Source organism: Canis lupus, chromosome 4, assembly GCF_011100685.1.
Source record: "Canis lupus familiaris isolate Mischka breed German Shepherd chromosome 4, alternate assembly UU_Cfam_GSD_1.0, whole genome shotgun sequence".
Classification (NCBI taxonomy): domain Eukaryota; kingdom Metazoa; phylum Chordata; class Mammalia; order Carnivora; family Canidae; genus Canis; species Canis lupus.
The window spans coordinates 38,907,505-38,930,782 of record NC_049225.1 but is presented as its reverse complement, the minus strand read 5'-3'; the positions used below and the strand labels follow the sequence as shown (position 1 = coordinate 38,930,782).

The following is a 23,278-nucleotide window of genomic DNA, read 5'->3' as shown; positions in this document are numbered from 1 at the left end:
ATATTTTGCTGAAATCATGAGGTAGCTACACTACGCTGTAACTTGCATCTTTTCCTTCAGATGGCTCTTGGACACCTTATATCACTCATATCCTTCCACGGCACCACTTCTATTGGCTGCTAAGAATTCCATGACTTCTTTCCTCCCTCCCAGTTTGCTCCTTCCCTCCATGCTTCCAGCATTTATTCCTTCTAACACCTGTGTTAGCTGCAGGGGATACAGCTGGCTGAAACACGAAGATGCTATTCTTAGTCAGAACAGTGGACTTTATGTGTTTGCATGCACACCAGCTCACACACCTTCACGAGCATAGGGTTCAGTAAGGAATTGTGGTGAACGCTTGTGAAGTAAGGTGTTTCAGGAGTCCCACGGGGCTGACAGTAGGATTTGTGCATCCCAGATGGACCATGAGACTTATGGACAGTGTTCACCGTGCAAACACAAATAACCCCAAAATATCCCCAAATGCCATTCAGTCCACAAAAAAAAAAAAGAGAGAGAGAGAGAGAGAGAGAGTCACTCTTGCTCTATTAAAAAAACCAGCACTCTGGTGGAGTGGGATTCCCATCTTTCAGAGGAAGAGCTCCGCCTCTGCGTCCCTCTAAAAGCCCCTGAAGGGCTCCACTGGAGGTGAGGGTTGAGGTTTCTCTCCACAAGTCTTAGGGAAGACCTCAGCTTCAGAAGGTATGGAAGGATGGAGTCAGGAGGAAGAAAGGGGGGAACCCAGTGGCAAGCAATTGGTTAGGATTAGCCAGGTGATGGATCCTTTTAAGCCTGATGCCAGAGGCAAGTGAATTTATAAAAGTCCTAATGTCAAACCCAGGGAAAAAGGGCAAGTCACATGACAAGAGACACAAGCCGGAGGGTCTGGGGTTACAGCCTTGCTCACAGGATTTGCAGGTTCTTCTAGTTGAGTTCGGAATTTAAGTATGTCGATCATTTAACCCTCTTCCTTCAGCCTCCCAGACCAGGCACCTAAAAAACCCTGCAAGCCCATCCTCCCTGATAAAACCTTTGGGCTGCATTAAGACCAGTCACCACTAACTCCGAGCCCTGCAGCTATTTATCACGCACTTCTGCCGAGCTCCCATTGTATGCCTAGTATTTGCATTTACCTGGTGTGGCAAGTCTTTACTTTGTGTCTGCTGCCTGCCTAGCCCCTATGGGTGAAGCAAAAATAATAATGAGCACCTACTGGGTTCGTAGAATTAAGAAACATCAACCAATGAAACAAGCCTGATCTGAGTGCCTCCTATGTGCCAAGCAATCTCTGACGGTGCCGACCATACTGACCAGGCCTCCTTGGAAATACGGATAATGACAACTAGCTCCCTCTTTGAGGCAGTGTTTTTCACTTTGGAGCTGGTTCTGTGAAGCACCATCATCAGAATCTCCTGAGGTGCTTACTAAAACTACAGATCCCTGGAGCCCACCACTGTCCCGCTAACTCAAAATCTCAGCAGGCGCGTCCAGCAGTCTTTCAGTTACACAAGCTCCCAAGTGAATCTTGTGCATAATGAAGCGTGAGAATCAGCACTCCAGGGCCTGGAGCAGAACTCTTGATTCATGTTAGTGAGCACAGAGAGGTCAAAAATTCAGTACAGTCACTCACCCACCTTTTTGCTCAGTGATCTTCCTACAAAAGGAGGACCCGAGATCCCAACTTGTAAGAGGGGAAGGGCAACAACTGGCAATTACCACAAGGGGAAATCCAACTGACTGACTCATAAATGGGAAAATAATCAGTATCTTGAGGACATATAAAATGTAACCAGAGAGAAAAGATTATTGTTGTCTACCCAAATCCAAGATTTTTAAAAAATGAAACCCAGTACTGGCAATGTGATGCAATTGGAACACACCTGCCACTGCTGCTGACCTAAGATGGTGTCAACTTTTTGAAGAACAAGTTGGCATTATGTATCAAGGGCCTTAAAAAACATTCGTTTGGTGTTCCTACACCCTTCCCAGAATTCTATTTTGAGAAAATTTGATTAATCATAGAGAAAAAAAAAACCTTTCTGAATTATGATAACTATTACAAAGTTAGTTACAATGATGAAAAATGGACAAGAGGAGGGAGTGGTTAAGACCATGAGGGAAGCTCTTCATTGTACCTTAAATCGGGATTAGTGGAGAGTTTATAAAGGTGTGAAAACTCCGTTTGTTATAATAGGATCCCTACCGAAGCAAGAAAGAATCTACACTTGGGTAAGATTAGAAAGAAATCCACTCAACTTTTTTTTTTTTTTTTTAAGATTTTATTTATTTATTCATGAGAGACACAGAGACACAGGCAGAGACACAGGCAGAGGGAGAAGCAGGCTCCTTGCAGGGAGCCGGACATGAGACTGGATTCCCAGATCCCGGGATCACAGCCTGAGCTGAAGGCAGACGTTCATCCCCAAATCCACTCAACTTTAACTGCGCTAATCTGTGGGGAGTGGAGGTTGGGGTGATTTTCTTTTTCCTATTTTATTTTCCAAATGTTCACTAAAAAGCACAGATTGGGGACACCTGGGTGGCTCAACGGTTGAGCATCTGCCTTTGGCTCAGGGCATGATCCCGGATTTTTTTAAAGGAAAAAATTAGCAAAATCAGTTTTGCTAATTTGAGAATAATGATGGTTATCAGAACCCCAACCTTTACGTGTAGCACTGTGGGCCCCCAGGAGGAAAGAGAAGCCTGATTTGCTGAGGTGAGGTGACTGATCCCCTTCCTGTGGCACCTGTCTGGGGTGTCTCTCCACAGTCTTTTTTTCCCCAAGTTCTCAGAACCAGCACCAAATTCATCTCTGTATTACCAATCTGGGGGAGAAGGATCTGGATCAGTTCCTCAACAACCTTTCAGTTACCTTCAATATGTTTCCTTTGATGATAGAAATAACATTTATTAAGAGGCTACAATGTGTTATTTAGCTTCCAATCCACCTGCGAAATGGGTAATTTTTTAACATCGACTTTATTCGTAGTGTGAATTACACAATAAAAATACAATCCATTTTAAGCGTACAGTTCGAGGAGTTTGACAAATGAAAGCACCAGTGAAACCCACCAGCGCAATCAAGATATAGAACATTTCCATTACTCCAGAATAATCCTTTGTACCTCCTATCAGTCATTTCGTGCCACCACCCAGACCAAAAGAATCACTGTTCAGATATCTTCAGGCTCATTTTGCTTATTTTTGAATTTTCTCTAAATAGAACCCTGCAGTGTGCACTCCTTTGAATAAGGCTTCTTTTGCTTATCATAATGCTTTTGAGATTCAACTTGGTTGTTACCTACATCACTAGTTTATTCCTTTTTATTGCTGAGATGTATCCATGGTTTGGTGATACCAGTTTATCCACTAACCTTCTGATGGACATATGGGTCGTTTCCAGGGTTTGGCAGCTGCTGTAAATGTTCGTATATAGTTGTGTTTTCCTTGAGTAAAAAATTAGAAATAGAATTGCTAGGTCATATAAATAGGTATATGTTTAATTTTATGAAAAGAAACTGCCAAATTGTTTTCCTAAGTGGTTGTACCATTATACATTGCCTATTTCTACGTGTGAGTTTCCGTTGCTTCATGCTCCAGCCAACATGGGTGTTGTTAGCCTTTTTGACTAAGCTGCTTTAATGTGTGTGAAATGGTATACCATTGTGAATTCAATTTACAGTTCTCTGATGATTAGTCATGTTGAGCATGCTTTCATAGGCTTGCTGAGCATTTGCAGAACTTTGATGAAAAGTCCAGATCTTTTGCTGATTTTTAATTGGGGTACCTGTGTTATTATTATTGAGTTGAAATAGCTCTTTATATATTCTGATTACACGTCCTATGTCAAATATATGTGTCACGAATATTTTCTTCCAATATTTGACTGCCTTTTCATTTTCTTAACAGTGTCTTTTGTCAAATGTTTTCATTGGTTTTTTTAAGGAAGCATATGGGTTTTTATTATTATTAACCAGATCCTGCATAGTATCTGTTTTAAGAAATAGGTATATAGAATCCCCATTTTACAGATAAGAAAAGTGGAGCCCACCCAGAGAGTGCAAATGCCCTTCCAAACCCACACACCCTTTATATGGCAGGATGGCAGGACCAAGATTCAATCCCACAACTCCAAAGTCCAGTGCTCTGTCCAGCTGCATGTTCAAACTCCAATCAAACCTAAAGAATCAAAGGCAACTACACGAGGTAGTTTGTAGTAAACATATTTAACATGAGCAAAGAGTGACTGGGCCTCAGGGCCAGGAATAAGGAACGCAACCAGGGCCTCCTGTACTTTGGGATATATTATTCTACACAGAGAAATTGAGCTATTAAAGGAAGGGCGGGCCTTCCTCTCCTGAAAGAAATAAAAATGTGATCACTCTCGCACTGTAATCTCTGATGAGAACATTTAATCAATTAGCATTGCTGTTGTCAAAACTTGCTTCCCACCGAGCGAGCAAGCGAGCCGGGAAGCTGCTGGCTCTGGCAGCACATCCTGGTGGGGCCTCTGCCTCCTTCCTCCAGGGCTGGGATCCGCCCTGGCAAGAAACGTCATGTTTTCTCTCCCAGAAGACGTTCCTATAGCCCCAGATGTAAAAGGCCTCTTATCTGGAGTTATTTATCTCTATGCTAATAAAATGTCAATCCCCAGGGGAAAACTTAAAAAGACAGCCTGCTGTCTTCTCTGCTCTGGAGGGGATGGGCACAGCGTTTACTGCATCACTTCATTGCTCTGCTGGCCTGGCTAATATTTCAGAGCTCCCCGTGGGAACAAGCTTCTGCAATGGGCAAGGCCATGCATTTATTTCCTCCTTCTCTGGGAGGAAATAAATGCTTCTCTGGGTTTCAAGGATGAGCGAGTGGGAAGGAGACACGAATCAGTAGTTACCCAGTGCTTAAAGCCCCAAATCCTCGTAGCATCCAGGCACAGAGTTGGTATGACCATTTTATTGATGAACAAACTGAGGCCCCAGGAATAATCTCTTTTGAAAAAAGGAATTATCTCTTATCTAGCAGTGGCTGGCATATGTGAACCATTTTGTGCTAAGAGCTTTACGGTGTCCCATTCACACCTCATCACAGGCCCATGAAGTAAATAGTGTTATTGTCCATATCTCACACATAGATAAAGCCAAGGCTCAGAGTAGGTGATGCTGTTCACCTGCTCTTGGCAACTGTCTCCTCTTAAAAAGTCTGAGCAGAGCCAACTGAGACATGCCACGTTTAACACCCCTTGTTTTGTGATTTAAGAAAAAAAAAAATTAAGGACACCTGGGTGACTCAGCAATTGAGTGGTTGAGCAGCTGCCTTTGGCCCAGAGCATGATCCTGGAGTCCAGGATCAGTCTCCCATCAGGTTCGCTGCGGGGAGCCTGCTTCTCCCTCTGCCTGAGTCTCTGCCTCTCTCTGTATCTCTCATGAATAAATAAATAAATAAATAAATAAATAAATAAATAAATAAATAAATAAATAAATAAATCTTTAAAAAAAAGAAAAAGAAATTAGAGGGGAGGTCGGTGGGGAGATGGGGTAACAGGATGATGGGCATGAAGAAGAGCACTTGAAGTCATGAGCACTGGGTGTTGTATGCAACCGATGAGTCACTGAGTTCTACCTCTAAAACTAATAATACACCATATGTTCACTAAATTGAATTTAAATTAAAAAATTTAAAAAGAAAAAAATAGATAAAGGGATGAATCAATGCATATATTCTCCACCACAGGTAAATAGGAAAGATAAGATAGTTAGGCAGCACAGATGATCATCATGGCCATTTGAGATTGATGCATACATCGTCAGGGACAGTCAGCGATCATACTCCTGGATGTCATACTCCCGTTGGACTATAGGTAATCCAACCTGGCAAAAATGAAATCCTCGGGAATCATTGTCATAATAGTAAATCATTGATAATGAAAAGAATACCCATAATCAAACCAATAATAACAATATAGAAGTCATTATAAGAAAGGAAGTAACAAACAGCGATAAATAAAATTAAACTAATAAACAGTAATGAAAAATAAAGCAGTAGTTTAAAACAAACTAAAATCAGCAATAGGAATAATAATAGCAGCTAATTCTGTGCCAGCCACTCTCCTAAGCACTTTAAATGCATTTGTTCGTTTAATTCTTTTTTTAAGATTTTATCCATTTATTCATGAAAGAGAGAGAGAGAGAGAGAGAGAGGCAGAGACACAGGCAGAGGGAGAAGCAGGCTCCATGCAGGGAGCCTGATGTGGGACTCGATCCTGGGTCCCCAGGATCAGACCCTGGGCTGAAGGCGGTGCTGAACCGCTGAGCCACCCAGGCTGCCCTGTTTGTTTAATTCTTAAAATGGTTCTGTGAGGTCAGAAGTATCATAGAGCCCCATTCTATAGATGGGAAAACTGAGGCATCAAGAAATCAGGGGCTTGTTTCTCAGCAGAACAAATGCAATAAGGCCCCATTTCTCAAGCCTGAAGAAGTCCCAGAAAGGCAGGGCAGAGACTGAGTTCCTGCAGCTAGCCTGGAGACCTTGGTTTGTGGATACTTTAGAAATGACTAGAAAACACAGGCAGGGAGCCAGTAGATGCCTATAGTGGGGTCTTAAATGCTAAGAGCAGAAAGTCCAGACACAGCCCAGTGGGACATAGATACTAAGGGACTGACTGGTTTCTCCTGCCAAGCCCTGGACAAGCCTGCAGGGATTGGAGGCCAATGGAAGGGCAGGGGTTTGGGCTCCTCTTGTCTTGGAGGAGCCTGTAGCCTTCTGGAATGGAGAGAGCAGAGACCGTGAGGCTGTGGCAAGCAGCAGGGATGGAAAGATAGGGAGAGATCCAAGCAGGTCAGGAAAGGAAACGGAGGACCTGTCCTGGCTGGGAAACCTTGGGAGCACACAGGTTCTGACCTCAGGCCATTCATTTTAACAATAAGCTCAGCCTCATTAGCTGCTTCTTTCTTTGACATAACCACCTGTCCCTTCATACTCCCATCTTCTCCCCTTGTTTCCTGCTAACCCCCCTCCACCTCTGATTCCCGCATCTTCCACATGCCCACCTCTACCCTCCTCCTCTGCCTTCAAACTTCTGGCTGGGTTCCTTTTTTACATCTCTCACTCGGGGAAAAAAAAAAAAAAAAAGTTTTTGGACACCTGCTCCACCCCAGATCCTGACCTGATGATGGCCAGGGGCGCGATGGTGATAAGGCTCCATGTCCCCTCTGCAGGAATTCTACAGGAGGGGGAGGCAAAGGTCCTGAAGGTCCTGCCTGAGTCTCTGCCAAGCAGTTGTTTGTTGGTGGTGGGAGGAATCCCATCGCCCTGGTCACAGGCACTGCTTTTTGGTTCAACGTCATCTTCATCACTTTATAAAACCACATGGCCTGTGCTGACCTGCACACTGGCTGTTCCCCTCCAGTGAGATGTAGGAATATTAATTTACTTGGAGTTAAAATATCCCCATACTTACAGATGACATGTGGGAAAATATAGTTACTGTGGAGGTCACGGCGTAAGGGCACTTATTCAAATCCAATTTTAACATGAGGGATTTAAATAGGATGGAGTACCTCTGAGCATCTTGCCCTGAGGAGCAAGATTCTAGTGTCTGATGATCTAATATATTCATATAACCCATACTCTAAATACCCAGCAAGTGCTTCATCTGATGTCCAAAGCAATAGAACGTATCCGACGCTACTCGCTGCTGTTTTCATTATGTTTATGTGTGTTTCTTACTATACAGTGTTATACACATAACCACATGTACAGTGCTGTATGAATGACCTAAGGGATTGCCCAGAGTAATTTGGACTACAGGTGGTCCTCCGTTTCTGTTCACCGCAGGACGTAACACACACATACTCTCCACACACACACACACGTGCACACACCCATCAAGATTCGCTTTTGCAATGGGCATTTGCAGATGAGGTATGATGTGGCCCTTAATTACTTCACAAACTGTACAGCAAATAAGAAGCAATATAACAACTACCTATAAACCCAGGAATGCTATCAGATCAATCCATGGCTAATGAATTAAAGATTAAGGCTTACCCCAACCACAGGTTGCTGGGGCTTAGGTAAATCAAAAAGGAAATAAGATCATTGTCATTCCTCCCATTAGAGGAAGGGCTGATTATCTCTTTAAAGTGTTCCTCAGACCATAATGAGGTCATCCAGGTCACTTCTCTCTGGGCCCAGGACACTGAGTCACAGAGTGAGAAGGCCCTAGCAAGAAGTTCACAGCTCTCATGTTTGCAGAGGTCCCAGGCCTTGGGCCAAACCGAGGTGAGAAAGTAGAGGAGAGATGCCCCAGAACCCTTTAGATCCATCAAGAAGGATTTTTTAGGACGAGGCCAAAACAAGACAAGTGGCCATGGGAACCCAAATAGAGTGATTTCTCAGCACCAGGACTTACTGGGAAACTGCCTCAGAAAGAAAAAAAAAAAAAAAAAAAAAAGCTGGCCTCAATCTTTATTCCTTCCCAAAGCATGAAACTCATGATTTCCATCTAGTGCTTTTTTGCCCCTGAAAGAAACCAGAAAAAGATGTTGCTGGGCAGCTCTTCCTGCAGTGAAAAAAAAAGAAAGAAAAGAGAGAAGAAGATCGTTTGGGGAGTCGAAACAGAAAGGGTTCTCCTTCCCCTTTATCGATAATTTTGAAAGGGTCGCTGTAAGACACTGACTAATGACACGTGACCTTTGGATTCTCCACGAGGCAGCAGGCGCGGGCCCCAGGCCCAGCGGGGACCCCTCTGCCAGTTAGGGGTCACTCTCTCCATTCAATGCTTTATTAGCTCCCTCCAGTCTCAGGGCGAAGTCCCGCTGCTCGCAGACTTTTACAGCTTTGATTGCAGAAGGCTATTCAGGGCAGGGGAGAGGATCTGTTTGTTTTCAGGAGGAAACCTCTGTGAGTTTGCCCCCTCCCCCCCGTGTTTCCAGAGTTGCTGGAGAGATAAAAGCCATACCTCCTTTTGACCTTCATTGGACAGTAGAAGCCCCAACTCAGCGTGGAATAATAAAGGCATATCATGCTGCATAAATTATCCCGTGATTGACGCGCTTTCTTCCAGCTCCAGCTGAAAGGGGAAAGGTAGGGGGAGGGGTGGGGGGAGGGAGCGATGGTGAAAGGTTCTCTGGATTTAGTCAAGCACCTACTAGGTGCCAAGGTGCTGGTGGGAACTTCTGCGGTTGCATTTCATTCGAGCAGTCCCGCGATCCCCTGGGGCGCCGTGCAGAAGGAAACAGGTCAGAAAAGTTAAGTGGTTTTCCTAAAGGCCCCCCGGATGGCAGTGGCAGGCACAACCTTTGGCTGCAAGAGTATTTTTGACAAAGGCTTAGAAGGCAGCTTTTTATTTTTTTAAGATTTTATTTATTTATTCATGAGAGACACAGAGAGAGAGAGAGGCAGAGACACAGGCAGAGGGAGAAGCAGGCTCCATGCAGGGAGTCCGATGGGGGATCCCGGGGACCCAGGATTGCACCCTGGCCCAAAGGCAGGGGGCTAAACCGCTGAGCCACCCAGGGATCCCAAAGGCAGCTTTTTAAAATTGCCAAGTTGCCAGCCAACTTCGCCCAGTGCCCGAGCCTGACTCTGACCGCTGGTGCAAGGGGCAGGACAGAGCTGGCAGGTCACCCTGTGTTTTCTCCAGGAGGCACTGAAAGCTCCAGACAGACAGGCAACGTCTCGGTGGAAGGCCTGCCGTGAATAGTCCATGCGGGTAGGTAGGGAGCCGGTAAGTAAGTAAGCTAGGAACGGAATTTGGGGATAATGGTAAGAGCTTTGAGGAAAAGAAGGCAAGAAGCAGCAGAGAAATTGTCTGGGTGGAGGGCCAGAGCACAGCTTCGGAGAGGGGTCAGGGGACAACACCCCCCACCCACCCACCCCTCCTAGAAGATGATGTTTGTCCTGAAGGCCGAGAAGGAAGGGAATATGGAAGGGAACATACCTAGGGAAAGGAGGGACCAGGCGCTGAGCTGTTCTCCAGAGCCAGAGGTTTTCTTGGTCAATGAGAAGCAATCAGAAAGTTTCCAGTAAGTGAGTGCAGCGAAGCAAGAAGCAAGACTGGTGTCAGGGAGAGCCGGAACTGTCTCTGGCTCCTGACTTACCTGCATTCTGACCTGTCAGCTGGGCTTGGCCAAAGTTTCCTTACTCAGATATTCTCTCCTTACCTGGTACAGCCTGGGGCCAGTTCAGGGAATGGCAACTCGCTGTTAAATTTGTCCACCCACCCCAAACCACCCATCACCCCTGGGATCAAACCTCCAATGACTGGGAGTCACTGGGGAGTGTGCATCTGCAGTGGATCCCTGTGGCAAGCCAGAGAGTGGCACTCTGTCCATCAAGGAGGCTGCTGCTTAACTCCAGCCATTGCACCATGGGAAGTGGAGAGGCCCAGAGTTGCCAGAGCTCCTGATTTCATAAGAGAAGCCAGAAATCCAGATGTGTGCAAAAACCCTTCGTTTTTAAATGTCAACGTCAAATCCAAAATAAAATGACATTTTCTGAGCTCTCTCCATGAACCCTGAGGCTAAAGAGTTGCACAAAACCAGATCTCAGCCTCCAGAAGCCTCCAGGCCAGAGCCACCACTACTCTTGGAGATCCAACGCAGAGAAGCAAAGGGAAAGGATGCCCACAAAATAGCTGCAGTCCATTGTAAAGTTCTAAGCCTATTCTGTGTAGTGGGTACCTCTGGCCACTGCTGAAGCCTCTGGACCCCTTCTAGGAATACTGTTTTTAAATGCATGAAATCACAGTGCTTGGGTGGCTCGGTTGGTTAAGTGTCTGCCCTGTGTCCTCGGAGGGAGCCTCAAATCAGACTCTCTGCTCTAAGAGGAGCCTGCTTTTCCCTCTCCCTCTGCCTTCTGCTCCCCCTGCTTGTGCTCTCTCTCTGTCAAATAAATAAATAAAACCTTTAAATGTATGAAATCAAATAACCAAGGCACCTAATTATATTTAAATACAGTTATCAAAATGTTGCAAGTGTGCTAATACAGATGCTTCTTTGTTAATATGTCTAACAAAATCTGGGACTGAGCCAATGACTTTCATAATTTCAAAGTAGTGATGAATAGAAACAAAGTTTCAAGATATCTGTAATAATTGTAATGTGACTTGAAAACACGTGGTGTCGAGGCGCCTGGGTGGCTCAGGCAGTTAAGCATCTGCCTTTGGCTTAAGTCATGGTCTCTGGGTCAAGGGTCAAGCCCCACATCATCGTTGGACTCCCTCCTCAGTGGGGAGTCTCCCTCTCCCTCTGCCCCTCCCCCCCAAATGAATAAATAAAATATTGGAAAAAAAAAGAAAGAAAGGAAACTCGCGTGTCTACCAGTGACAAAACCATAGCTACTGGTAATGTTGCTCTGGGTTGTTGCCTACATTTATAATGAAACGAAGTAATACATCTCAGTGAGAGGACAGCAAATATAAAGATGTAACGTTTTCCCATGCAGCTTCCAAGACATTTCTCCCCTCCTCACCACCAAATGGTCCACACCCCCTTCCCCCCCCCCCACCCCACCAGGGCAATTTAAAAACCTTTACATTCGAAGCAATTTCTTTAACAGGTAGATTGGCAGAGGGAAGGCTTCCCCACACTCTCCTCCCCATCTCAGTAAATGGCAGCACCCCAAACCCTCCAGCTCCCTGGGAGCCTCCTGGACCCTTCCCCTCCCTCCAGGCAGAGTGCTCAGACCTTGTGCTTGTCTTGTCCCTTCCTAAAAGCCTCTGTGGCTTCCCAGCACCTTCAGGATGAAGCCCTAATTCCAAGCCTGGCCTTCAAGTCCCTGAAGGGTCTGGTCCTCCCTCCCCACTGGGCCGGCTGCAGTTCCCATCACTCCATCCCCTGCTCCCTTTAGTCTGGCTTCCTGCCCCCCCTCCCCCCACCTCCTACTCTCCCTAACTTCCTTCTGAGTCCTCTGTGTAAGGATGTGGGCTGGTAGGGAAGGCCAGCTTGGTGCCAGGCAGGGGCAGCTTCCAGTCCGAAATCTGCAACTTCTTAGCTATGAGTTGGGGAGCCAGCCACTTAACCTCTCAGCCTCAATTTCCCCCTACACCCACTTCTCATCATTGCAATGATTCCATGAAGCAGCATTTTAAAATTTGGAGCACATTTTAAACCCTCAGGGTATAGAAGCTGCTCTCACTGGGCCTGTTATAGCAGGGTTACTCCTCTGCTTCCCACTAAAGCACATCAGCTCTTACTCCTCAAGACCCAACTGACACCCATCTCAGGTCACTTTATTCAGATATCTCCTCATTGTCACCATATCAGACCACCCTTATCATCTTGCTGAGTGAGCCAGTATCTAAACTACCACCTACCTCTCTGTTGCCCTCCTCTGCTTTATTTTTCTTTTTTGCATTGACTGCTATCTGGTGTAGTATACATGCACTTGTTTTTTTATGGTCTGTTCCACCCACACCCAAAAGAATATACTCTTAGTGACAGCGAGGATTTTCTTTTGTTTACTGCTGTATTCTCTGTGTCTAGAAACAGCACCAGATTCACAGCAGGCTCTGTAAATAAATGAAGAATGAATGAATGAATGAATGAATGAATGAATGAAATGCCCTTGCAAATATTTTTCTTCTATTAGAAAGATTCAGTGAGGGGCACCTGGGTGGCTCAGAGATTGTCAGCTCAGGTCGTGATCCCGGGGTACTGGGATCAAGTCCCATATCGAGCTTCCTGCATGGAGCTTGCTTCTCCCTCTGCCCATGTCTCTTCCTCTCTCTCTCTGTATGTCTCTCATGAATAAATACATAAAATCTTTAAAAAAAAAAAAAGGTAGAAAGATTCAGTGAGATGACATAGCTCAGCGTGACATATAAATGTTCATTTCTCATATTTTCTCACTTCTCTCCATCTTAGTTTATTTGTCTGTCATGTGGGACTGTTAAAAATATTGCTACCATTACTACTATTACTACTATTACTAATAGTAAGAGCACCAGGACTGCTTGCTTTATGGAGCAAACCCAGACAGCATTTTGGAAGCTGTAAATCATATAGATGGGAGCTACTATTGTTTTCTGAGAACAGAGGCAAGTCAGTTCCTCCTCTTTGAGACTCCATTTCCCCATCTGTAAAATGGAGCTAGCTACCTCCACACTTCCTGCCTCACTGAGTTACTGTGAGCAATGGATACAATGCTTAATGCTTTGTAAGCTCTAAAGTACTATGTAGAAAGAAAGAGAATTTTTTAGAGGCAGCATGGGAGCCATGGAAGTGCCCCAGGCTCAGAATCCCAAAATACATAGGTTCGAGTCCCTCCTCTGCCACTCTCTACCCCAGAAAGAATCTCCAGGTCTTGCTCTTGCCATCTGTAAAATGTGGATGTTGCATGTGCCTCACGACACAACTTTCCGGCTCAGCGCCTGTCCAGCCTGGATCAGAGCTTCTTATTGCTCACTGGCGTATGGGCAGGTCTCCAAGGGCCTTCTCACCAGGCCCACAGGCCTCTGTTTCCTCTTCAGCTGAATGGTGATAATTATTACACCAGCCCCCCTGGGATGCTATATTTTAATTAATATTTATAAGATGCTCTTGAAGATGCTCAGTTGAACGGGTGAGTAATGTACACTGGTTCCAAGACCCCTGCTGGCTTCTCTGAGTGGAATGTTCCATATGGTTCCAGGGTTTAAATCCAGGCCTAGCCTTTGGTGGTGAGAAGGCTTTTCTGGAAAAGCCGAGCTCTACTTTCCCAGCTTTTGAGTCTGATGCCTCAGCTCTGACCTGATCGCACACACCAGAGGCCTGCACCCAGGTCTCTCTGGGCCTGTTGTGGAGGAAGTTGTGTAGGAAAGACAGCAAGAAGTGCAGGTCCAGATTTGCCCTCACCTGTCTCAACTTGGGGCCATGCTTGTGAGGCAAGTGGAGGCCTCCAAGACAGGCTGATGGTCCAGGCCAGGGAGTGGGGCTGGGGCAGGCTGGCCCAGAGGCCTGCTGACTGGCCCATGGGCTTCAAGACAGAGCCTGTCTGTTGTTCATGGTAGGCAGGGCCTGATGGATGAGTGGGAAAGCCATTACCATGCAATCCAAGCAGGCACAGGAGGTCTCAAATAAGTGATGTGTGGCTGAGATTAGCGCTAGATTACCAAGGTCACTGAATTTTTCCTAGAAGCATTACATTTCCACTCACTTACATTAACCATTAAGTTTTTTAACTGAGAAGGTTGACTTTGTCACCACAGGGCAGAACCAAGCTCATCTTTGCCCTGAATTTGGGAGTACCTGGTATTATCTCAGATTCAGTGGTTCCCAGTACCAGCTCTATATGGGAAACACACAGCGAGGCAGTATCTTTGTTTGTTTAAAACATTAGGATTCTTTTCGTATGCAAACAAAATTAGCCCACAACTCTTCCAGCCAGATTACACCTCAACGTTAGTATAAATATACGTAATGATAATATATTCATGTAGCAAGGACATTCAGTTGTAGCAAAGTATAAAGCAGAGTGTGTCCCTTTTCTTCCTACACTAGAATCTAACTAAATGGAAAGTGTTAAGTTTTCTATATATCCTTCCAGAAAATAAATTTGATTCTCTCTCCAGCATCTCTTCGCCCAAGATCTGATCCCAGCTGTCTGCACTCACTTCCTCCCTCCCTCTCTGTCACTTCTAGCTTTCCAGCTCTCTGACCCTCTTGCTATTTCTTTAGTAAGGCAAGCCAGTTCCGCCACAGGACGTCTGCACATGCCGCTCCACCTACCTGGCATACTCTTTCCCACGGATGTGGTGTATGGCCCACTCCTTCACTTGTTTCAGGATTCCTGCTCACATTATACCTCATCAGAGAGGCCTCCTTGAGCCACCCTAGTTAGAGCCACCCCTACTCTGTCTTCACATTCCTACTGCTCCTTGCATTTCTCCTGTCCCTTTACATTGCTTACACTCCTACTCCCTTGCTCTGCTCTCATTTTCTTCACTGCACTTACCACTCCTTAACATAATTTTAAAAACATACTGTTTCTTTATTATCTGAGCTCCTCTATTAGACTGTTGGTTCTGAGGACTTGGTCTATGTGATTGACTTCTTGATTCTCAGTGCCCAGAAGAGTGCCAAGTACCCAAGAGGCACTCAACAAATATCTATTAAACAAATATCTCTTTTATTTATAACAAGGATCATTACTTCCGGCTCCTTTTTTTTTTTTTCATGTAATCCCAGTATTTCACTGTAGAGCCGGCTCATCATGCATGTAACACATCCCTACTAATGGCCAGTTAAATAGTTTATACACTTTGTTATTACAAACCTGCTGCTATGGATATAGTTGGGCACACATCTTCACATTCTTTTGTGAGTAGATCTTTCGGGGCCAATGAAGACTGCACAGGAGAATAGCTGGATCAAAGCGTACGCGTACTTTACATTTTGATAGATACTACCTACCTGGTCTCTCTTTGCACCCATTCGTATTCCAGCCAGGAGAGTAAGAATTTATTCCTCCATACCCTTCTTAAAGCCGTACTGTTTTTAAAAATATGTTAGGGGAGAAAATAGTATTGGAGTTTTGTTTCCCTTGAGATTTCTTTAATCACAAAAGAGAATGAAATCATTCATATGTTCTGTACCCTGGCATTTCCATTTCTGTAAACTGCCAGATTACATCTTTTGCTTCTTTTGCTATCAGATTGTTTATTTATTTCAGCCTCTTATAAAACAACAACAAAAAAGGGTCCCTTTTGCCTTCGTAGTTTTGTGGTTGGTGTTTTGACTATCTTTTTTTCTTAAGGAATTTTTCATTTATAGATGACTAGGTTCTCAATCATTTTTGTTATAGCCTCTGGGCTTTGTTTTGTTTTGAAAAGGCACCTCTCAGGAACCCTCTAAATGTAGATTCGTGGACTCTACTGTAAAACTCTGATCTAATAGTCTCAGATTGAGGGTGGGGGCAGGACGGTCCCTGCAGAAGTATCAGAACTAGTCACATTTACACCCCAGAAAGCCACGTTCTCAGGCAGAGATGTGGCTGCCCCCAGTTCCCCACAGGGTGTGCGCGCTGGAGGACCAAGTCTCTCAGAGGCCAGAGAAGGGAAGGGAAGTCAGGGGGTACTCATCAGGGGCTCGCCTCCAAGCTGGGGATCAGGAGGGCCTGACAGAGAGGGGGAGGTGGCAGCCCAGCCCTGGGCTGAGGTTCATGGACACTGCATTCCCAGGGCCACGTCTCCATGACTCATCCTAGACATATGTGCATGCCACTGTGTTTGGGCCTGCCAATGGCCCAGCCTGCACTGACAGATGCCCACTAAGGATGGGTTACCCCTGGGTCTGCCCGGACTGCATTTAAAGGCTGCCAGGGCCATGACTGAGAGAGGTTGAGTTAGCTTAGAACTGACCCTGACCTCACTCTGCCTTAAAGTTGCCACCTGGGAAATGGGCAGTGTGGGGACAATACATTTCTGGTTCTTCTTGTCTCACCCACGAATCTGTGGGATTATAGACTGGGTTCTGAGGGGAGCCACGTGTCCATCTGGTGGAGGCATTGCCTCCCTACCAGTTCAAGAGAAGGTGAGTTTGAGGGCTAGAGGAAGGAAGGATCTGAAGCTTTCCAGGGAACAGTGGACTGTCACCAGGAGGGACCATGAGTTTGTCTGCTCAGGTTGTTATAACAAAGTACCATGGACTAGGTGGCTGAACAGAGATTTATTTCTCGCAGTCATGAAGCCTGGGAAGTCCAAGGTTGAGGTACTATAGATTCTGTCCTTGGCAAGAACCCTCTTCCTGGGTTGCAGATGGCCGCCTTCTTGCTGGGCCCTCACATGGCTAACAGAGAAGGATCTCTCTCTCTTCCTCTTCTTATAAAGCCTCTAGCTCCACCACAGGGGCCCACCCTCATGACCTCATTGAGCTGTAATCACCTCACAAAGGCCTTATCTCCAGATGCCATCACACAGAGGACTAGAGTTTCAATGTGGGAATTTGGGACAAACACAATTCAGTCCATAACAGATATATATATTCTGGAATCTTGAGTGTCCGTCCTTCAGTGGAACCAGTCTAGGGAGATAAAGTTTGGGTTAGGCCTGGGTGTGCAGTGAGGAGGACATACAGGTCTGGAAAAGACAAACTGAGGCTTGGTTTTCCATCTGACCTGGGATTGAATCCAGCCCACCCATCACTTCTTTGAGTGACTTTGGGCAAGTGACTTCACCTCTTGGAGTCTCTGTGTCCTCATTTGCCATGTCTCCCTCCCAGGGCCCTTGTGACAATTAGACAGGATGAGGTGAGTGAAGCACAGTCCCTGAGTACATTCTTAATCAAACATTAGTTCCCCTCTTCCCCAGCCCAACAAGTAATGGCACCAAGTGTGAGCTGGGAGAATGGAAGTTCATCATAGAGGCCTCTCAGATGATTGCACCTGTTGGATAAACTGTAGTTTCTTGATCCATTTAGTTTGATCCATGAAGCCTCACCCAACTTCTTCATTTCAATGACTGCAGGGGACACACTGAGACCCCCACCTAGGGAGCCTGGACTTGGGTAGGGAGGGGATGAAGATTGACATCAGAGGGAGGGAGGGAGGGAGGGAGACGAGTTGGGGCTTGGAGAGGGATGACAAGTTTCTAGGAGCAGAGGGTGATGCATCATGGGGAGGGGAGGGGTTTGACCATGGCAAGACATTTGGGCATAAATCCAAAAGTGTTACAGAGCCATTGACAGGATTTGAGCAGGGGAGTGAGTAGATCAGATCTGCATTTTCAGTGAATCTCTGTGACCTCCTTAGAGAAAAGAAATTGATTTTACTTTGGAAGTTTTTCTCAGGCACATCTACTTCTCTGTTTGCACGGTGGCTACCCCATCCAAGCAGACCAACGTCATCTCTTAGAGACCCACAGCCGCAGACACTTGACAGCACCTTCTCTAAATCTGCTGGTTCTCAACCAGAATCTCCTTTTAAAAATTCAAGTCAGGGGGATCCCTGGGTGGTTCAGCAGTTTAGCGCCTGCCTTCCGCCCAGGGTGTGATCCTGGAGTCCTGGAATCAAATCCTACATGGGGCTCCCTGCAGGGAGCCTGCTTCTCCCTCTGCCTGTGTCTCTGCCTCTCTCTCTCTCTCTGTCTCTCATGAATAAGTAAATAAAATCTTAAAAAAAAAATCAAGTCAGAATTTCTTACTTCCTGCCTGAAACATTTCTATCTTTCTCCATCCTCTTTAGAATAAAACCTCAACTCCTGACTGTAATGAGCAGGCCCTGGACCCGTCTAGGGCCTGTGGCCTCTTCCACCATGCTCCTCCCCTGCTCTAAACACTGTCTCACACTCAGTTTCTCACCTCACCAAGTCCTATCCTACCTCCCAGGCTTCTACTGTTCCCTGGATCGAGAATGGTGCCCCCACTCTTCTTACTAAAGCCCTGTTGGGCTGATGTGTGACTTCCCCAGAGGTGCCCTCCCGAACATCCAGCACAATCTAATTTCTGTTCTGTTCTATTCTCTCTTCCTCGTCCCTGGTCCCTTCCTCAGGAGTGCTTGGCACAGTGTATTCTACCTACTTGCTCAATGGCTAGGTCTTTCAGCAGAGGGCAAGCCCCGTGAGGGCAGGGAGCCTGGACGTGCTTCCTGGAGGAATGATTCAAGCAACACGTGTCCAAAATGGAGTTCTGCTTGTAGATGGCATTCGAGGCGCAATTCTCATTGCACTGATCTGTGCACGACACAATAGCTACTGTCCCGAGCACAACGATGAGCTCGTCTGACTCTTACAACGACCCCGTTAGGCAGATGCTATTATGATTGTCATTTCTGAGGGAAGGAAACGGAAGCCCATTTCTGAGGGAGAGGAAGTGGCCTCTCCAGGGTGGCCCAGCCGGCAAGAGGTAGATGGTGGAGCAGGGACCGAACCCAGGCTGGTGAGAGCAGAATCGGCACAGCTCCCAGAAGCGCTCCTCTTCACGCCGTTCAATATCAGAACTATCCAGTGGGCCGGGGCTGGAGACTGGGAGGCCTTCTCCAGCCCTTCCCTCCCATCAGCTTCCCTGCTGCTTCCCCACCTCAGGTCCTGGCACCGCATGGGCCCTGACTGGCACTGTCACCGCCACGCCTGGCTCCTCAGAGCCCTCCTTCCCGGGCCGCCCGCAGCAGGCCGTGTCCAGTTCTCCCTCGCACCTCGCAGGAATCCACAGCCTTCCCGGCGCCTCCTCTGCCCCTCTCAGCCCAGCCCACCCAGAGCTCACATCTGGCAGCTGCAGCCGCCACCTCAATGTTCCTCCTGCTTCCATTGTGCCCTTCTCAATTCATCCTTTCTGGCACAGAGGCCAGGAAGATCTTCCAGAGATAGAGTTCTATCATTTCCTGCTCCACTGAGCCTCCTTCCATGGCTCCTTCCCCCTGCACTTAGGAGAAAAGCTAAAATGCCTCTTCATGATCTGCCTGGGCCCCCATGGGAGCCAGACACTATCTCCTACCACCCTCTAGTTCCACGCAGCCCAGAAACTTCATGTGCCCCCAACACACCATGCTCTTTGCAGCCCTCATACCTGCTTTCCTCTCTTCTTGATTTTTCTTCTTCCCAGACTTTACCTGAGGCTCCTGTTAGCCTCAACATTTGGAGCAAATGTTGCCTCCCCAGAGGGTCCTCCTGGGCCAGCCTGTCTAGAGAGAGAACCCCAGCGCTTACACCCCCTTTACTGGTTTTCCTCCACTTCAACCACCTAGTGCGCATTGAACCGGTTGTTGTGGGGGTTTTTTTCTGACCGGTTGCACGTGGGGCTTGCGTGTGAGTGTGTGCACACATCAGCCCCATGAGAACCCACACCATGTGGGTATTTTTGCCCATGAATCTCCAGAGCCTAAAACAGTGTCTGGGACACAGTGGGCACTCAGTAAATATTTGTTGAAGGAAGAATAAATGAATGTCTGGGATTATAGCCTCTATAACATTGCCCCAAATATCTGGTTCGAAGAGATCAAAAATAATACAGAACAAACCAAACCAAAGAGGAAAACCCATGAGGGCAAAACCCATAGTTTCCAACAGTAAATTCTTGACCTTTTTGTTTCTCTTTCCAAGTTTGTCTGTAAAAAGAAAAAAGGTTTTTAAAAAAATCCCCACCAATTACCTCTGAGATGAGACTTAATATGCCAAGTTCTTGCCTAGAGCACATTTTTACAGCTGAGTAATAAACCCCAGAAAAACATGCCTTATGATGGAAACATTGAACGTCGTCTGTTCCAACAGGGCCACTGTGGCTGCCGAGATGGAGGAACATTCTTGTTGAGGGAAAAGAGAAAAAAAGGAAGAAGAATTGGATTAGGTAAGTATTTATCTAAAGAAGTACTGTTGTTGATAATGAGGAATTTTGGCTTTCCTTCCCAAACCAGATCTTTATTTGTTTTCTGTCCAAATCACTTTTATGACACTTGGATTTTCTCAACAAGGAAAATGCTCGGTTGCCTGAGAGTAGGAAAGAGAATGAGAGAAGAAGAGAGATTTTTATGTTTGCCCCCTCTGTAAGTTGATAGAGAGGCCCACAAATTCGTGCCAGCGACAGGGGTGTACCTACTACTGTGTCCATTCCCATTTTGCCCGGGACACGCTAGGAAGGAGACTTTCTCTAAAAGGCAATTATTTTGGGCTATGAGAAAACTCGACAAATTCAGGAGCCTGAACCTACCCTATCCCGATGGCTTGAGCCTCAGTTAGCCTCAGTTTCCCCTCCTGTAAATGGGGATGCTAGAGTCAAGGCTGTGAGATGGTGGGCACACTGCCCCCACATCTTTCCACCATGTGTGCTGCAAGCAGCTGGCAAGAGAACCCTCTCTGAAACCGGTACCCAGATTCTAACTTGACCTGACCCCTCAGGATAGATATGAAATGGATTTTGGAGAAATAGACAGATAAAAATAAAAACCACTACAGTCCCTTCCTGGAGTCAGTGGAAGCGTAAATCTTACTTACAGGAAATCACAACAGACTAAGTTAATTCCAGCTGAATTCAACTTAGAGTTGATTTTGTTACACTTTTTCTTTTTTTTTAATTGTAAAAGTAGCAGAACATTCAAGAAGATTTTGAAAACAAATTCACGGATTATCCCACGACCCCAGCACCCCCAATTATACTCCCGTCTGCATATTTCCTTTCTGCCCATGTGTGGCCTGCAAGTTCCCCTTGTAATGGGAAACATGCTCCATGAAAAACAGACAAGATCAACCCCCAAACACTCTGAGCTGCTTCTCTTTATATATTTATTTTACTATGTTTATAAACAAATCCGAGGACCTCCCCTCCCCTTGACACGGACTTTTTTGTTGTTGTTTAACTGAATTTAATTTTTAATTCAAAAATTTGTATTTATTTATTTCCATTTTAATGTGACACCAACTGGTTTTGAGCTGTGGGAGTGAAGCCCCTCGTCCCAACCACCGTTGCCGGTCTCCAGGGCTGACACTGGCGGTGTCAGGAAGCGGCCAGGCTGGCTTCTTTCTGAGCCACACGCGCCGCCCCAGAGCCTCTGCAGCTACGAGCATCCCAGCGGCTTGGCTTCCAGGGCCTAGCATCGCCTAGGGAACCAGTAAGCCAGACACAGAAATGGAGGCGGGTGGGAGCAAGGGAAGAGTTCCCATCACCCCTCCTCCTCTCAGAGTCAGCCGGTCTCTGTCAACGGTCTTTGAAAACTGTCACTTCCCCGTATTAAGTGCCTCCGCTGTGCCAAGAGCTGCGGCAGGTGCTTGCTCACCTCGTCACTATACTCCAACAACAAGCACCCCATTCTACAGATGAGGAAACTGAGGTTCAGAGAGATTAAATGACTTGCCCAAGGTCACACAACCCCACATTTGGGTCTGAGTGACTTTGAAGCCTACCCTCTTCCTTTGGCACTATGCAACCAGGTACTGGGCCAGTGCTGGTGAGCTGAACGACGGGCTCTGCTTCTTCCAAGAAAAGGCCTGGGTGTTGGTCTGAGGACCCACTGTCAAAGCCAGAATGGATAGTTAATTTCCATTCCACCTCTCACACTTTAAGCCACTCCCCGGCTGGCTAAATACTTCTATTAGATGCCCGTAAGGTTGGACATCCATGTGACTGCTCAAAAATCAGTTAGGAGGTCATGCAAGGAGAGAAATCTCAGCAATTAGTTTCTAGCTGGCCCACATTCTGTTCCATGGAGAATGGGGCTAATTATGAAGTCAGATGGATCCATTGTCCAGGAAAGCTTACCACACTCTCTTGGACTATTTAGGAGCTGAGCAAACATGCTGGCTGGACAGGCTGTCCTGTACTGATGACAATCTCAGACTCTCCCAAGGCCCTGAAGCACAGCCTCAGCTTCCCGCAGGGTTGGGGAAACTCTTTAGGAAAGGATGGTCCCATCCCTGGGCTTCTGGGCTTCCCTATGGGGTCCTGTGAGAAAATAAGTCTGCTTATTTTGGGGGGCCGAGGAGAAAACACCAGAGCAAAAGAATAAGGGGCAGAGGGAACTGGACAGAGACTTCCAAGAACCTCCAACCCAGGAGCACGAGCAGGACTCCCCCCAGTTTCAGCAGAGGCCGGGCCTTCCTGGCCCTCTTCTAGGGATCCGAGCCTTTGAATGCTATTGTTGTTACTTCCAACACATCTGCTGCCAGGTGCTGCATCGGTGAAAAAGCAAATCAGTGAGGATTAGATGAAACAACACTGCTAATTATCAAGCTACATTGTGAAGTCACCAGTGATTTCATTGGTAAGGCTGGCTCCAAGGCTTGCCCTGCGAGGAAGCCTGTCTGTCCACCCACCCAGCCCTGCCCACTCACCCAGGCCCTGGGTGGAAGGAGCAAGGCCACACTTCTATTCTCAGTGGCCTGCTGCCCTGGCCCAGGGCTCCAGACGTCTAAAGCTGCTGAAATCGATCTCGGAGGACAGGTGGCTGGGAGTGGGTGGGTGCCAAGGAAGGAGCATGAGAGACAGCCGGAGGATGGCACGAGGATAGGCCATACTCATCTCCTTCCTGTGCAGTCGGACCTTCAATGCCAGCAGGGCACGCCTCCAGCCCTGGGAGGTACTATGTAGCAGGTATACTTCTCCGTGATTAACTAATCCCCACTCTGTTCCCAGTGCTGTGAAGCACTCCACAGCAGCCTCCCACCAGCTTCCTCACTGGTCCTAGCATACCTTTCCTTACCCCTGCTCCCCATATTCCAGAATATTTTTCCAGGGAGTTTCCCAAGTGGGTATGGAATGCTGTCAGTCCCCTGTTCAAAACTTTATGTGAGGGGGATCGCTGGGTGGCTCAGTGGTTGAGCATCTGCCTTTGGCCCAGGGCCTGATCCTGGAGTCCTGGGATTGAGTCCCACATCAGGCCCCTGTATGGAGCCTGCTTC

At 46.7% G+C, this 23,278-nt stretch overlaps 1 long non-coding RNA gene across 2 annotated transcripts; it reads right to left on the bottom strand.

Annotated features, from left to right (window-relative positions):
* Positions 1-16,617: 16,617 nt before the first annotated feature.
* On the bottom strand, positions 16,618-22,654 carry LOC106558689. 2 transcript variants are annotated; one of them, XR_005358156.1, is made up of 4 exons: positions 22,140-22,654; positions 21,785-21,891; positions 20,040-20,190; positions 16,618-16,979 (listed from the first exon to the last, which is right to left on the bottom strand). It is a non-coding gene; the product is annotated as an uncharacterized LOC106558689 (long non-coding RNA). The 2 variants fall into 2 exon arrangements; XR_005358155.1 differs by lacking the exons at positions 16,618-16,979; positions 20,040-20,190 and adding an exon at positions 20,204-21,481 and having other exon boundaries at positions 22,140-22,581.
* Between the last annotated feature and the right edge of the window lie 624 nt (positions 22,655-23,278).